Source organism: Mustela nivalis (genome assembly GCF_964662115.1).
Source record: "Mustela nivalis genome assembly, chromosome: 15".
Lineage (NCBI taxonomy): Eukaryota > Metazoa > Chordata > Mammalia > Carnivora > Mustelidae > Mustela > Mustela nivalis.
The window spans coordinates 51399108-51414754 of record NC_139034.1 but is presented as its reverse complement, the minus strand read 5'-3'; positions in this window follow the sequence as shown (position 1 = coordinate 51414754).

The following is a 15647-nucleotide window of genomic DNA, read 5'->3' as shown; positions in this document are numbered from 1 at the left end:
ATAAGCCATAGGGGAAGGAAGTTTAGCTACCTGATTACCTATGACATCATTAGGGAGCATTATCCAACTAAAAGTATTTTCTAGATGTAAACCCTTGGTGCTTTCTGAAATAGAGAAGTCAGATAATTAAGAGTTTTAATCAAAGCTTCTCCATTTTCTAGTTGTGTAATTTTTTTTTCAAAAAAATTTTTAAAACTTTATTTATTTATTTGACAGAAAGAGATCACAAGTAGGCAGAGGAGCAGGCAGAGAGAGAGGGGGAGAAGCAGCCTCCCCGCTGAGCAGAAAGTCCAATGCCGGGCTCCATACCCAGACCCTGAGATCATGACCTGAGCTAAAGGCGAGGCTTTAACCCACTGAACCATCCAGGTGCTCCTCTAGTTGTGTAATTTTGATCAATGTATCTAATGTCTCTGACCTCAGTTTCCTCAGCTAATCTAACCAGAGTAGTCTTTCCACAATTTCTTTCCCATAAATTTATTAAATTTATAATTCTAGCATAGGATCTTTGCTAGAACTAAGTATAAATGTAAATAATTTAACACAGGTCACAAAACATGGCAAACTTTTCATGACTAATATTTACTATGTATTAATTTTATCTATAATTAGTAAGTCCAATTATATTCATATATCAAATTTCGGTATGTATTAAGGATGACAGCTCTCATAATTTCACTAATAGTCTCTCAGATCACTAACTGACTTCTGTTCTAATTTTTACCTGGGATGGAAGACATTATATTGTGCAATCAGAACTAACACAAAGCACTGTGTTTCCTTGGAGGCGATATCCGCTATCCACCATCCACCTCCTGCTCCTCCTACAGGCAAATTTTTCTAGCAATAGTAGTTTTCTAGTTTTATGATTATCACAGTAAAAATTTTCTTTTTATAGTAAGCATATCACAATACTCTCCCCTAACACACAATACTCTTCCCTGACACAAAACTTCATGTAAATAAAACAAAATGTTCTTAAAAACATATGTACTTTCAAAACTATTATTCTATTTTACCTCAAGAAATACTTTGATTAATGTGTTGCTACTGAAAGTTTAAAAACCTACAGACCTTAAGAAAAATAAGTTGATATAAAAACATTCAAATTGTTTTTATAAATTGTTACATTGGATTTTAGTGGTAATAAGGAGAAATTCATGTTTCTTTTGTATTATTTTCAAATTTGTTAGATATTATACTGTTTACCACAGTGTCTATCAATTTCATTATCATTAAAATAAAAGCTGTGATATTTTCCATTTAATAAAACTTGTAAAAGAGTCATCACACTGGTGCTTACAGAGTATAGATCATATGTACAATTATGTAAATGAACTGATTAAGAATGACATGGACCTAATTTCATCATTGTTCTTTCTTACTTAACACTAGATTAAAGAAATAAAGAATAGGAAACCAGGTTTTCTTATAATATTAAACTTTTCTTATATAAACAATATTAATTACCTTTGCTAGTTATCTGAGGGGTTATCTTTATTGAAGTTATGAAATTTTTAGTGGGGGAGTACAACATGTCAGCTGTGATTCTCTTCTCCTAATATAGGATTACTTTTCTTTACTCTCATACCCAGTCAAAAAGTATACCATCAGGCAGTGTATAGCTTCTGACATTTGTTGAAGATTTGCTGTATATAAAATATGACTGAAGCTTCAAATAGCAGAATGCCTAATGCCTCTTCTTCCTCAAACTACCTAGTAATTCTTCTGCAGTGTGTCACATTGCAAATTTAAAATAACCAGTTGGTTGTAAAAAATGAATATTATGGAAACAGATATAGATTATATATTTTAAGACTATTTGAACGAAGATATCAAAATACCAGTCGGGGCATTTTGGGTATTTTTTGAAACACAGGCCTAATTTGCTCAAGGTCATGGCATTAACTATAGAAAGATTTGGGCTTGATATATAGTGTATCTGCCACTTTGTCCTAGGACCCCAAATCCCCCTCTATTATGAAAACCATCTCCTCTAACATAAAAAATATGATTTCTATATGTAAGCTAAAGCTGAAAGAAGTACTTTTTCTCAGTCATATTTCAAGCTTATCAATTCCTTGTTCTATTTATAATTGTGTGTAGTTAGTACACATGATTTTTTAATTTCAAAACTTATGATACATTTACAGTAAACAGAGGATGCCAAAAACAATGGCCATTTCTTTGACGATTCTTTGTCTCTGGTAAAATATGACCAGATATACTTTCATATAATTTAGCTTAATGATAGCTGTTGCTATTTCCTATAGGATTTATATAGAGTAGAGGCTTGTGCAGTTAACCTCAATAATCAAACTGGGTGAAAGTATTTTTATTTTATTTCTTTCCATTAAAAAAAAAGAACCACAATATGGCTCAATTATTTTTATGTTACTTCAGATCAAAAACATTAAATAATGTAAATGTATGGGTTGAAACAGTCTGACATTGGAAAAGCAAAACCACTGCATAAGACACAGCAAAACTATGTACCCTTGACTGTAACAAACTGACAAGAATATATTTTCAACACATGCATGCTTCATATACAAAACATAAATATCAAATCACTTACAATCATTCTTAATTTAGAATTGTCTATTAATCCATGAGATTCAACTGTCTCTGAAGACTTAAAAATTTTAATATTTGAATAAGTCTCTGCCTTAAATTGTCTGCTTCAGTAATTTCATTATGTTAGGTGTTTCCATATATGCATAATTCACAGATAAATACTTTAACTAGGAAGCTATTTTGTCTTCAGTATTCAGAAGATTAAGTAAAGACGGTTAGGGCAATGGAGATCATCTAATGAAAATATAAATAAATAAAATCTTTCAAAGTGTACTTAAAAAAAGAAAAATCTAAATTTCTAAAATTGCTAAACTCAGCATCTGAAAAGAAGATGGACTCATTTTAGCCACAGAAAGGAGATGCAAGAACCAGTCAACTGTGTGAACTGAATAAAACCCTTGCCTAAAACTCCATGAACAGATTTTTTCACCTGTTCTTATAGGGAAGCTTACTAGGGTACAGTGGGCATCTAGCCAGTAGCAGAGAGGCAGCAAGAAAAGAGAAATGCAAGAGAAGAAAAAGTAATTCACTAAAACAAATTTACTATAAACCTTTGGGCAGCTGCCAACCAGGATGAAAGCAAAGCAGAAAAACAAATTATATCAACATAACTTTACCGATAGAAAACAGAGGTATGAAAACAGTAATAAGTTTCTCCAAAAGGTTATTATAAGTCCATTGGAATAAAGACTGGCATTCTCCAGAGGCAAACCCGGTTGTGATCTTTTAACATATCTGAGGATATTATATCTTAAATATATTTTCCCATAAACATTATACAATAGATGACAATTGGATCATCATGCCAAAAGCAAGTTCCATCAACAATAGTGAATCCAATGGGTTTAATCGTTTGATGGTACAGTCGTCTCCGTGTAAAATGATATATCTAGGGAAAAGTACATTCCCATTTCCGTCTTGAGAGATTAGATCCTCTTTCCTATTGCCACCATGTAGGAGGATTTCTGCTAGCAGGGGAAATTTGCTATGAAGAGTGTCTTCAGGACATGAATCCTTTCCTACAAGGTGAGCTCTAAGAATAGAGAATCAGATATTAGGCACTGTTAGTGGTTACCATGGGGTGACCTGAAAGGTTAATGTTCAAGACTATGAACAAGATATTCAGAAATAGCCTCAAATTAGTTGGCATTTTTATCTTTTTAACTTTTGGAAGGGTGGGGGGGAATGCTATGATTTTTTTTTTTTCAAGCTGTAAGAAAAATCAGCTGCCTCCTTTATTTTTCACATTCTCATTACCTGTTTCCAAAAACTGTGGTGTACTTTTCTTCTAATTGTAGAAAATGAGACAGCATTCATTCCTTCCTTATATCCCTGTCAGGATAATAGGTATTTCTATATTCAGGTATTGTTTATAAAAAAGAAGTAAATAGGTAAATGGTAAATTTATCCTCTTAGAAACCCCTCTTTTTAAAATTAGGAACTTTAAATAATAAGGGTAACTTTGGAACATAAGTATTGCATGAATGATTGTACAGTAATAACAAGAGAAAAACATACAAATTTTGTGATTTTTACATGAACATAGGAATAGTCAAAATAAAAATAAATACCTAAAGAAGTCAGCGAGTTCAAAAGCTTATATAGCTTTTTAAACAAAGAATAATAAATTGTTAGTCTTTGATAAGAAAATTGCACTTAGGCTAGGAGCAATAAATTGTGAAACTGTGACTAGGAAATATAAAGGGGGAAACTAACAGCAAATAAGGGCTATTCTATTCGATTTGTGTGTACTGGTCTGTTTTAGTACTGACTCTCAGTCTCTGGGGATAATTTTCTTTGGGAAGAGTATCCTTTCCATTGGAAATTTTATGATCTTCTTTAAGGTAGAAAGAGCATAGAGCTCCTATGTTGTGTGCTATTTTTCAAGTGCCTTCACCTCAAAATAATCAATATGCCTGCAACAAATTAAATGTTAATGTTCCCCCAAAATTCTTATGTTGAAATCCTGACCCTCAACATGATGGTGTTATATGGTGGGGTCTTTGAGAGGTAATTAGCTCATGATGACGGAACCTTCAAAAACGGTATTGATGTCCTTATAAAAAGAGGCCAAAGAGAGCTTTCTAGACCTCCCTCTGTCATGTGAGGATACAATAGGAATTTAGCAGTCTGCAACCTGGAACATGGCTCTCACCAGAACTGACCATGCTGGCACTCCAATTTCAGACTTCTAACCTACAAAACTTAAAATTTCTGTTTGCAAGCCACCTGATATATACTTTATTATAGTAGCTCTAACTGGCTAAGACAGAAATGTGTATCCCAGAGCAAGAAACTTCTTTAAGAGATACCTAAAAATAATATGACCTTGAAACTGAGTAATTGGTAGAAATCAAAACTACAGGGCCTTCTAGCAAGACAGTCTTATATAACACACTGTAATCATAGGAATGACTTCCCATTTCCTTCATGTTTATTTTAATTTGCATTTATTACGTTTCTTAGGTCTGAAGATTTTTTTGTAGCACATTTGAAGAAAAACTGATCTCTCTCTTTCAGTAATGACAATTATACATACAGTGCACCATTTGAAACTGGACCACAGTTCATTGATTTTTCTCCTAATCGTCAGTCTATTTTTCTCTCTATTGGTACAGTTCCTATTGCTATATCTTTATGTTTGGTAATCTTTTCTTTTGTAGTAGCTAACCCACCATTAATTTTAGCAAGTAGATATTTCTTGTCAGAAACTGTATTTTCCCTCTTGGGAAGTTTGAGTATATCTTTTATTTACTCATTTTTTCTCTCTTTAACATGCTCATGAATTTTTCTACCTTTTCGAATACACAAAATATAGCTATAATAACTTCTTTATTGTTTTTGGCTACTTGTTCTGTGTCATTCCTGAGTCTGTTTCTACAGACTTATTTTTCTTAACCATTTCTTATTTTCATCATTTTTGAGTGTGATTTTTTTTTCTTTTTTTTTCTTTTTTTTTTTTTTGGAGTTGCTGGGTATGGTAAATTTTACCTTACTGGTTGCTGAAAGCTTCTGTGTTATCTTAAATATACCTGAGCTTTCTTTCAGGATATAGTTAAATTACATGGTGTCAGTTTTATCCTTTCAAGACTTGAATTTAAGTTTTGTTAAATGAGACCATTATAATCTTTATTGTAGGATAATTTTTACTTATTTCTAAAGCAATATCCTTCTGAATACTCTATTCGATGCCCATCTATTAGGAGGATTTTCTACTGTACCTGGTGGGAACATGAAATATTTCCAGCCTTTGATGTTCACAAATAATTGTTCTGCTAGCTAATTTCCAGTGATTCCTTCCTTGGTCTCTAGTACTTTCCTCCTGCATGTACTGATTAGGACTTAGCTTAAGTATCAAGAGAATTTTCTGTAGATCTTTGGACCTCTCTTTGTATGCAACTATCTCCTTATAGTGATGCTCTCTTTTCTCTTATAAATTCTGCAAATTCTAACCGAATTTGTCTCCTTGACTTCTTAACTATCTGTCCTTAGCTGGAAAACATTTCTGGGCTCTGCTTGGGTTCCCATGTATTGTCATCTAGATACTCTCTCCAGGCAATAAACAGGCTTACTCTTAGGAATACTTTGCTAAAAAAGATCACTGCCTTGTGCTGCATATTTTCAAAAATTCTCTTGTCTCTTTGTTTTTGCTTGTTTAAGTAGGGATGCCACATTCAGTAGTTTCTGTTACTCCATCATGGTTAGAATTAGAATTCAACAGATTATTAATAATTACTGCTGTCTGAATCATTCTATATTCCAAATGTAAAATCAAGACCTGGAATTGAGAGAGGTCACAGAAAACTGAGTCTGCAAATAAACTTAATCACAGTGACAGTGTAGGTCCAGAAAAGTCCTGGAAACTGACAATCAAGAACAAGATAAAACTGATTAAAGAACAGAAATTTTTCCTAGTACTAAAAAGTCTTAACAAGGCTATTAGTCCTAATATTGTGGGAAAACCATAGGCCAGAACCAGAGATGAGGTTTACATATTTAGTAGTTCAGGAGACAAAATCAGATCAAAGATACTACTTACAAAGAAGAACACAGCCACTCTCAATTCTTTCTAAAGTCCAGCCAAAATTACCAAGATATCTGTACATTTTATTTTATTATTTTTCAAGTTTTTACTTAAATCTCCGTTAGTTTACATAGAGCATAATATTAGTTTCAGGTGTACAATGTAGTGATTCAATACTTCTACAGAATGCCTAGTGCTCATCACAACAAGTTCCCTCCTTAATCCCCATCACCCATTTAACCCATGCCCCCACCCACCTCCATTCTCGTAACCATCAATTTATTCTCATTGTTAGTCTGTTTCTCGGGGTACCTGGGTGCTCAGTTGGTTGAGCATCTGCCTTCATCTCAGGTCATGATCCTGGGGTCCTAGGATCGAGCCCCTCTCAGGCTCTCTGCTCAGTGGGGAGTCTACTTCTCTCTCTCACTCTCCCTCTGTGCTTTCTCTCTCAAATAAATAAAATCTTTCCAATTTTAGTATATGTGTTGTTGAAGTGAGCACTCAAATAAATAAAATCTTTTAAAAAAAAAAGTCTGTTTCTTGATTTGTCTTTCTTTTTTCCCTATGATTTCCCCCTATGTTTATTTGTTTTGTTTCTTAAATTCCAAATGAGTGAAATAATATGGTATTTGTCTTTGATTGACTTACTTTGGGTAGCATAATACCCTCTAGGTCCATCCGTGTCATTGAAAATGGGAAGATTTCATTGTTTTTGGTGCCTGAGTAATATTCCAGTGTGTGTGTGTGTGTGTGTGTGTGCGCGCGCGTGCGTGCAGGACATCTTTCTCCATTCATCAGTCAATAGACATTTGGGCTCTCCACAATTTAGCTATTATTGATAATGCTGCTATAAGCATCAGGGTGCATGAATACTAAAACATTTGATTAATATACTTTGGGTAAATACCTAGCAGTGCAACTGCTGGATCATAGGGTAGTTCTCTTTTTAACTTTTTGAGAAACTTCCATACTGTTTTCCAGAGTGGTTGCACCAGCTTACATTCCCACCAACAGTCCAACAGTGCATTCCCCTTACTCCATATCCTTGGTACCGGTTGTTTCTTGTATTGTTAATTTTAACCATTCTGACAGTTGTAAGGTGATATTTTAACCATTCTGACAGTTGTGATTTTGATTTGTATTTTCCTAATAACAAGTGATGTTGAGAATATTTTCATGTGTCTATTGGCCATTTGGATGCCTTCTTTGGAAAAATGTCTATTCATGTCTTCTGCCCATTTCTCATCTGGATTATTTAGTTTTACCCTACCTTTATAGAAATTCTTTATATATTCTGGATATACCTTTATCAGGTATACCTTACCAGATATTTCATTTGCATATACCTTCTCCCATTCTGAAGGTTGCCTTCTAGTTTTGTTGTTTCCTTCACTGTACAAAGCTTTTTATTTTGATAAAGTCCCAATAGTTTAATTTTCCTTTTGTATCCCTTCCCTCAGTAGTAAGAACCTAGTAAGAACTTGCTACGGCTAATGTCAAAGAGGTTATGGCTTGTGTTCTGCTCTAAGGTTGCAATGGTTTCTTGTCTCACATTTAGGTCTTTAATCCATTTTGAATTTATTTTTGTTTATGGTTTAAGAAAGTTGTCCAATTTTATTCTTTTGTATGTTGCTGCTCAGTTTTCCTAATACAATTTGTTGGAAACAATATCCTTTTTCCATTGCATATTTCTTCCTCCTTTGTCAAATATTAATTGATCACATAGTTGTGGGTTTATTTCTGGGCTTTCTATTTTGTTCTATTGATGTATGTGTTTATTTTTGTGGCTAGTACCATACTGTTTTGATCACTACAGCTATTTTTTTTAATTTTTTATTTTTTTATAAACATATATTTTTATCTCCAGGGGTACAGGTCTGTGAATCGCCAGGTTTACACACTTCACAGCACTCTGGATCACTACAGCTTTTAATATAACTTAAAGTCTGGAATTGTGATGCCTTCAGGTTTGCTTTTCATTTTCAAGGTTGCTTTGGCTAGTCAGAATCTTTTGTAGTTCCATACATATTTTAGGAGAAAGAACAACACAAAGTCAAGACTAAGGAAAATAATTAGGAAAGTTCATGAAGTGATTGTATAGAATTGGAATGTTCGAAGATTTTTTTCTTTTTTTTAAGATTTATTTACTTATATGGGGGGGAGGGGCAGCAGGAGGCAGAGAGTGTCTTGAGCAGACTCCTCACTGAGCACAGAGCCAGATATGGGGCTTGATCTTCTGACCCTGAGGTCATGACCTGAGCTTAAACCAAGAGTCAGTCACTTAACAGACTGCACCACCCAGGTGCCTCAAAGATTTAAAGCTTTTTTATATGGCAGCTATAGAAGCAAGAATAATTCCAGAGTAACAGCTGAGATAAGGTAAATAATAAGACCTGGCTGAAGGAAGAAGCAGGTGAACAGTGTCAAAAATCTGTAACTGAAAGGTAGAACCTGACCTATCATAAGGAAATTAGATTTGGTAATTATTATTTCCACATTCAGGTCTTGTTTTGTTTAGGTGATTTAAAGAATAAATGATACAAAAATTAAGTGATACATGTGGAAAATAATCAAAAAAGTATTCACTTTACTTTTGCTCTCCACTTAGGTAGGACATAAAATGAGTTAACTGAAAATTTTCAACTGAAAAAGAGTAAAGCAAATTTTACAATCTTAATAGAGTGTTTCCACAAAGTTAACTAAGTAAGTTTTATTAATTTGATTATTTATTAGGAAGGATAAATACAGTTATATTGTTTACTTTTACTGATGTGAAGGTGCAGAATTAAAACTAATCCTGAAAATTATAGAACATAAAAGTTGAATATAAACAAGTTTAATCAATTCTAATAAAAAAGCAAATAATAGGTGGCTCAGTGGGTTAATCCTCTGCCTTTGGCTCAGGTCATGATCTCGGAGTCCTGGGATTGAGCCCCGTGACAGGTTTTCTGCTCAGCGGGAGCCTCTTCTCCCTCTCTCTAACTCTCTCTTTCTCTCTCTGTCTGCCTCTCTGCCTACCTGTGATCTCTCTCTGTCAAATAAATTAATAAAATATTAAAAATATACTTTTTTTTCATAATAAGGGCACAGAAAGTAAGAAATATCTCAAGGGAAGAGAATGTTTTGAATGGAAGAAGGAAGAGAAATTGGGGACAGAAGATACATTATATTTTGTTTTTGTTTTAAGTAGAGGCCAATCTCATAGCAAAACAAAACAAAACAACAACAACAAAAAAACCCTGCAAAGTATTGGGATGCCTGGGTGGCTCAGTTGGTTAAGTGACTGCCTTTGGCTCAGGTCATGATCCTGGAGTCCTGGGATAAAGTCCTGGGATCGAGTCCCATATAGGGCTCCCTGCTAAGCAGGAAGTCTGCTTCTCTCTCTGACCCTCTCCCTTCTCATGCTCTCTCTTTCTCACTCTCTCTCTCTCTTCTCAAATAAATAAAGAAAATCTTTAAAAAAAAAAACCTGCAAAGTATAAATTATAGTATTTTAAGTCATTTTGAGATATTTTTAAAAAGCAACAGTATGTGCTGAAATTTTCTGTATTCCATGGTGTCTTTTTTTTTAAGATTTTATTTATTTATTTGACAACCAGAGATCACAAGTAGGCAGAGAGGCAGGCAGAGAGTGAGAGGGAAGCAGCCTCCCCACTGAGCAGAGAGCCCCATGTGGGGCTTGATTCCAGGACCCTGAGATCATGACCTGAGCTGAAGGTAGAGGCTTTAACCCAATGAGCCACCCAGGCGCCCCTGTATTCCATGGTTTTGACAAGAAATAATTTCAAGTTTTATTGTGTTATTGATTTGGTAAGTCAGATATGGTTAAAAAAAATCACTGCAATGATATATTTTATTTCTTTGGGGGTAAGGAAAACATATTTAGATTAGAAAGGAATTTAGTATTTTAAATATTCTCCATAATACCACCACTTTAAAATTATGTAGATCATATATTAAATCTGTATTTCCAATTTTTATTATGATCACAATAGCATATGCCCCTGGACTAAGAAGATAATATATTTCTTCTATGATTCTACTAGAATATACAATAGAGAAATAGGAATATTTTTTCTATAGAAAATGGCATGTCAAATCTTAATATTTATTTCATTACCCTTATATTTATTTAGTAAATAAAACTGCACTTCTGATAAAATTTTACTATTAATTTATCTTGAAAAGCACTTCCTGTCTAATCACTCCCTTTTAATAACTTTAGCACCTTAATTTTTTTCTGCAAAATATTTTACATTCAACAGGTTGAAATAGCTGACAGATGCTTTATTCCCCCTACAAGAAAAAAAAATTATATTAAATACAATAGCATCCAAGGATTATTTTGTTAAGCCAGACAATATAAGACTTAAAAGTTACTGAATTCCGCTTAAGTCTTAACTTTATAAATTTTATTATTGCATAAAATTAAATAATGATAGAAAGCACAGCATGCCCAATGGTATACATTATAACAGCAGTTGCAGAGGGACACGGAATATGTTAAAGTTGTTTCCTAGCCTCTAGAATTTGAAAAGGATAATGCATTTGACCCTCTCAACACAGTGGACTCAATATCCCCAGAGAGCACTTTCACTGGCTTGTTAATCTCCATCTAAGTAGTAACCTGTGCACCAGTATAATAAAGATCAAGTTGGTTAAAGTATCTCTGGTCCTAGTTTAATGCATAAATACTTCTGGCAACAAAGATAAAGCCAGAAAATACCCAGAGGTATCTAAGCAACTGCAGAGTGAAGATAAAATTATTCAACTTAGTGGAATTGCTGAATTTAAGGCCAATATAGAAATTTTATCAGTTTATCCTGAAATAAATTGAAAAATGTAGTACTTCAAATAATATATCATAGAAGATGAAGTGTTTAACTTGCTGTTACGGGTGTAGCTGTCTGTAGACTTCTGTAATAATCACTGAAAAGAGAAAGTAAGTGATGAATCTTTCAGAGATATGACTGCAGTTCTTCAAAAATATCTTGAAAGAAAGTCACTGCTTACTGTATATTTAGTGTTCACAACATTTCCAACTATCAAATATTAACCATTGTGCACAGGTACAAATTTAGACTTTTACTGAAATATCGATGCCAATTTTCAGTTAATTCCATATGGAACACTGAGCTTAATAATACAAAAATAATTATTATCAGAAAGTGAATTGTTAAATCTTAACTTTAAAAAATTGCCTAATCATTTTAGGGTACATAGAAATTAAGAAATCAGATATTTGATGCATGCATCTGACTAAATTTCTTTCCTGGAAAAGTGATTTTTCCATCATTTGAATTTAGTTAGGCATATAAAAGATGTGTTTCTGCTGAACCTACTTATAATAATGATTCAACTTCAGAGGTTAATAATTCCTTTTTTAAAAATGTATTATTTTTCACTAACGTGTATACAATACAGCTATACAAAATAAATATGGCAGTTCTTATCATCCCCATTTCACAGATAAGAATACAAAGAGCAAGAAAAGATAACTGAAATAGTCTCAGGTTCCCAGAGTTACTTACTGATAGCATAAAACCTAATAATCTCCTCATTGTGTCACACTTCCAGTTAAGAATAACTAACTGGGAATGATTAGTTATTCGTATAACTGTGATTTTCTGGGAGAAGCGCATTTTTATTAAAGGAATGGTTTAAAATCCCAAAATCATGCTAGTTTATACTCTAATGATTACTTACGGAACTTGAGATAGAATTATGGCCATCTTTTCATTTTGATTTAAAAAAACATCATTTGACAATTGAACAGGCTATAAATAACAAGGTTTATCTTCTCATTTGGGTTGTATTAAACAGTAACTGTCTAAAATTGGTGAGTTCTGTAGAAATGGGCTTACACACTGTGATCAATCTGGAATTGCCACACAACTCAGAGAGCCCAACTTCTCTCCAGAAGTTAATTAAAGAGGTAGGGACTCTGTCTATTCCACAAAGACATTGAAGATCCTCCCCCTCCTTCCTCCACCCCCATATGCCACACCTGTAACTCTGGTGTCAATTTGCTTCCAACAGTGCATACCTATGGCTCAGGCTGGAGAACTAACATTGAGCCATTGGAGCATCTATCCCTTTACCTATAAATGTAGAGAGCTAGGTTGCCTAGGTTCCACCTCAGCATAAAAATGATGTTATTACCTTGATTCTGCGCAGGGCAACTCTTAAGCATAAAATTCCCTTGCTGAAATGACACTGAAATCAGACTTATCCTGACCTTTCACTCTACCATGGCCTCTTTCCCATCCTTGACAAATTTCCCCTACTCTTTTGCCAGATTTTCATAATATGTCACTCGCACATGAGTCCCTATTTCAAAGGTTGAGGTACCCCGCCAAAGACAGTAAAAAATTCACAACCACTCCAGCACAGCAGTGAACCTAAGCATTTATCTCTAAACAAAACATATTCTCCTGGGTAGTACCCAGGATACTGTCAGTATTTATCTTTTTTGCTTCTCCATTGTCCTATGTGACAAGGGTGACCTCATTTGTATTTTTTAAAAAAAATTTCTTCTGAAGAAGTTAATAGATTTCATTGTTCATAGTCAAGTTCAATTGGCCTGACAGTCATTCTAACACAAATAAAATTTAGTAGATTGCTTTCAACAAAATAATTCCTTTCAAATTATTTGGATAAGACACAGTGGAAACCAAGGGGCCTGGGTAACTTAGTTGGCTAAGCGTCTGACTCTTGGTTTTGGCTTGGGTCATGATCCTAGGGTTGTGAGATACAGCCCTGTGGTGGGCTCTGCTCAGCATGGAGTCTGCTTAAGACTCTCTCCCTGTCTGGGGGGAGGAGTCAAGATGGCGGAGAAGTAGCAGAGACTGAGTCTACTTCAGCTAGCCAGAGATCAGCTAGATAGCTTATCTAAAGATTGCAAACACCTGATAATCCATCGGCAGATCGAAGAGAAGAAGAACAGCAATTCTGGAAACAGAAAAACAACCACTTTCTGAAAGGTAGGACCGGCGGAGAAGTGAATCGAAAGCGACAGGAAGATAGACCCCGGAGGGAGGGGCCGGCTCCCGGCAAGAGGCAGAGCAACCGCGCACAAAATCAGGACTTTTAAAAGTCTGTTCCGCTGAGGGACATCGCTCCAGAGGCTAAACCGGGACGAAGCCCACGTGGGGTCAGCGTGGCCTCAGGTCCCGCAGGGTCACAGAAGGATCGGGGGTGTCTGAGTGTCGCAGAGTTTGCGGGTATTGGAACGGGAAAGCCGGCTACAGAGACAGAACCGACAGTGAGCTCGCAGCTCGGTGTTACCTTGAACCGGTCGCATGCTCAGTGAGCTCGGAGCGCGGCCAGAGGTCAGGCAGACGGGAGTAACTGGGCGCTGTTCTCTGAGGGCGCACTGAGGAGTGGGGCCCTGGGCTCTTGGCTCCTCCGGGCCGGAGACAAGGAGGCCGCCATTTGTATTCCCCGTCCTCCGGAACTCTACCGAAAGCGCTCAGGGAACAAAAGCTCCTGAAAGCAAACCCGAGCGGATTACTCACCCCGGCCCCTGATAAGGGCGGTGCAATTCCGCCTGGGGCAAAGACACTTGAGAATCACTACAACAAGCCCCTCCCCCAGAAGATCAACAAGAAATCCAGCCGAGACCAAGTTCACCTACCAAGGAGTGCGGCTTCAATACCAAGGAGAGCAGCAGAATTACGGAGGAGGAGAAAGCAAAGCACGGAACTCATGGCTTTTTCCCTGTGATATTTTTTTAGTCTTGCATTTAATTTAATTTTTTTCTTTTTCATTTTTTGTTTTTTTTCTCGCCTTCTGATAAATTTATTTTTTAACTTTTACCTTTTCCTTTTTTAACGTTTTTTAACTAGTTTATCCAATATATATATTTTTTCTTTTTTATATTTTTCTTATTTGTTTTTTTTTTTTAATTCTTTACTTTTCTTTTTTTCTTTTTTTTTTTCTTTCTTCCTTTTTGAACCTCTTTTTATCCCCTTTCTCCCCCCTCACGATTTGGGATCTCTTCTAATTTGGTTAAAGCATATTTTCCTGGGGTTGTTGCCAACCTTTTAGTATTTTACTTGCCCCTTCATATACTCTTATCTGGACAAAATGACAAGACGGAAAAATTCAACACAAAAAAAAGAACAAGAGGCAGTACCGAAGGCTAGGGACCTAATCAATACAGACATTGGTAATATGTCAGATCTAGAGTTCAGAATGACAATTCTCAAGGTTCTAGACGGTCTCGAAAAAGGCATGGAAGATATTAGAGAAACCCTCTCGAGAGATATAAAAGCCCTTTCTGAAGAAATAAAAGAACTAAAATCTAACCAAGTTGAAATAAAAAAAGCTATTAATGAGGTGCAATAAAAAATGGAGGCTCTCACTGCTAGGATAAATGAGGCAGAAGAAAGAATTAGTGATATAGAAGACCAAATGACAGAGAATAAGAAGCTGAGCAAAAGAGGGACAAACAGCTACTGGACCACAAGAGGAGAATTCGAGAGATAAGTGACACCATAAGAAGAAACAACATTAGAATAATTGGGATTCCAGAAGAAGAAGAAAGAGAGAGAGGAGCAGAAGGTATACTAGAGAGAATTATTGGGGAGAATTTCCCCAATATGGCAAAGGGAACGAGCATCAAAATTCAGGAGGTTCAGAGAACGCCCCTCAAAATCAATAAGAATAGGCCCACACCCCGTCACCTAATAGTAAAATTTACAAGTCTCAGTGACAAAGAGAAAATCCTGAAAGCAGCCCGGGAAAAGAAGTCTGTAACATACAATGGTAAAAATATTAGATTGGCAGCTGACTTATCCACAGAGACCTGGCAGGCCAGAAAGAGCTGGCATGATATTTTCAGAACACTAAATGAGAAAAACATGCAGCCCAGAATACTATATCCAGCTAGGCTATCATTGAAAATAGAAGGAGAGATTAAAAGCTTCCAGGACAAACAAAAACTGAAAGAATTTACAAACACCAAACCAGCTCTATAGGAAATATTGAAAGGGGTCCTCTAAGCAAAGAGAGAGCCTAAAAGTGGTAGATCAGAAAGGAACAG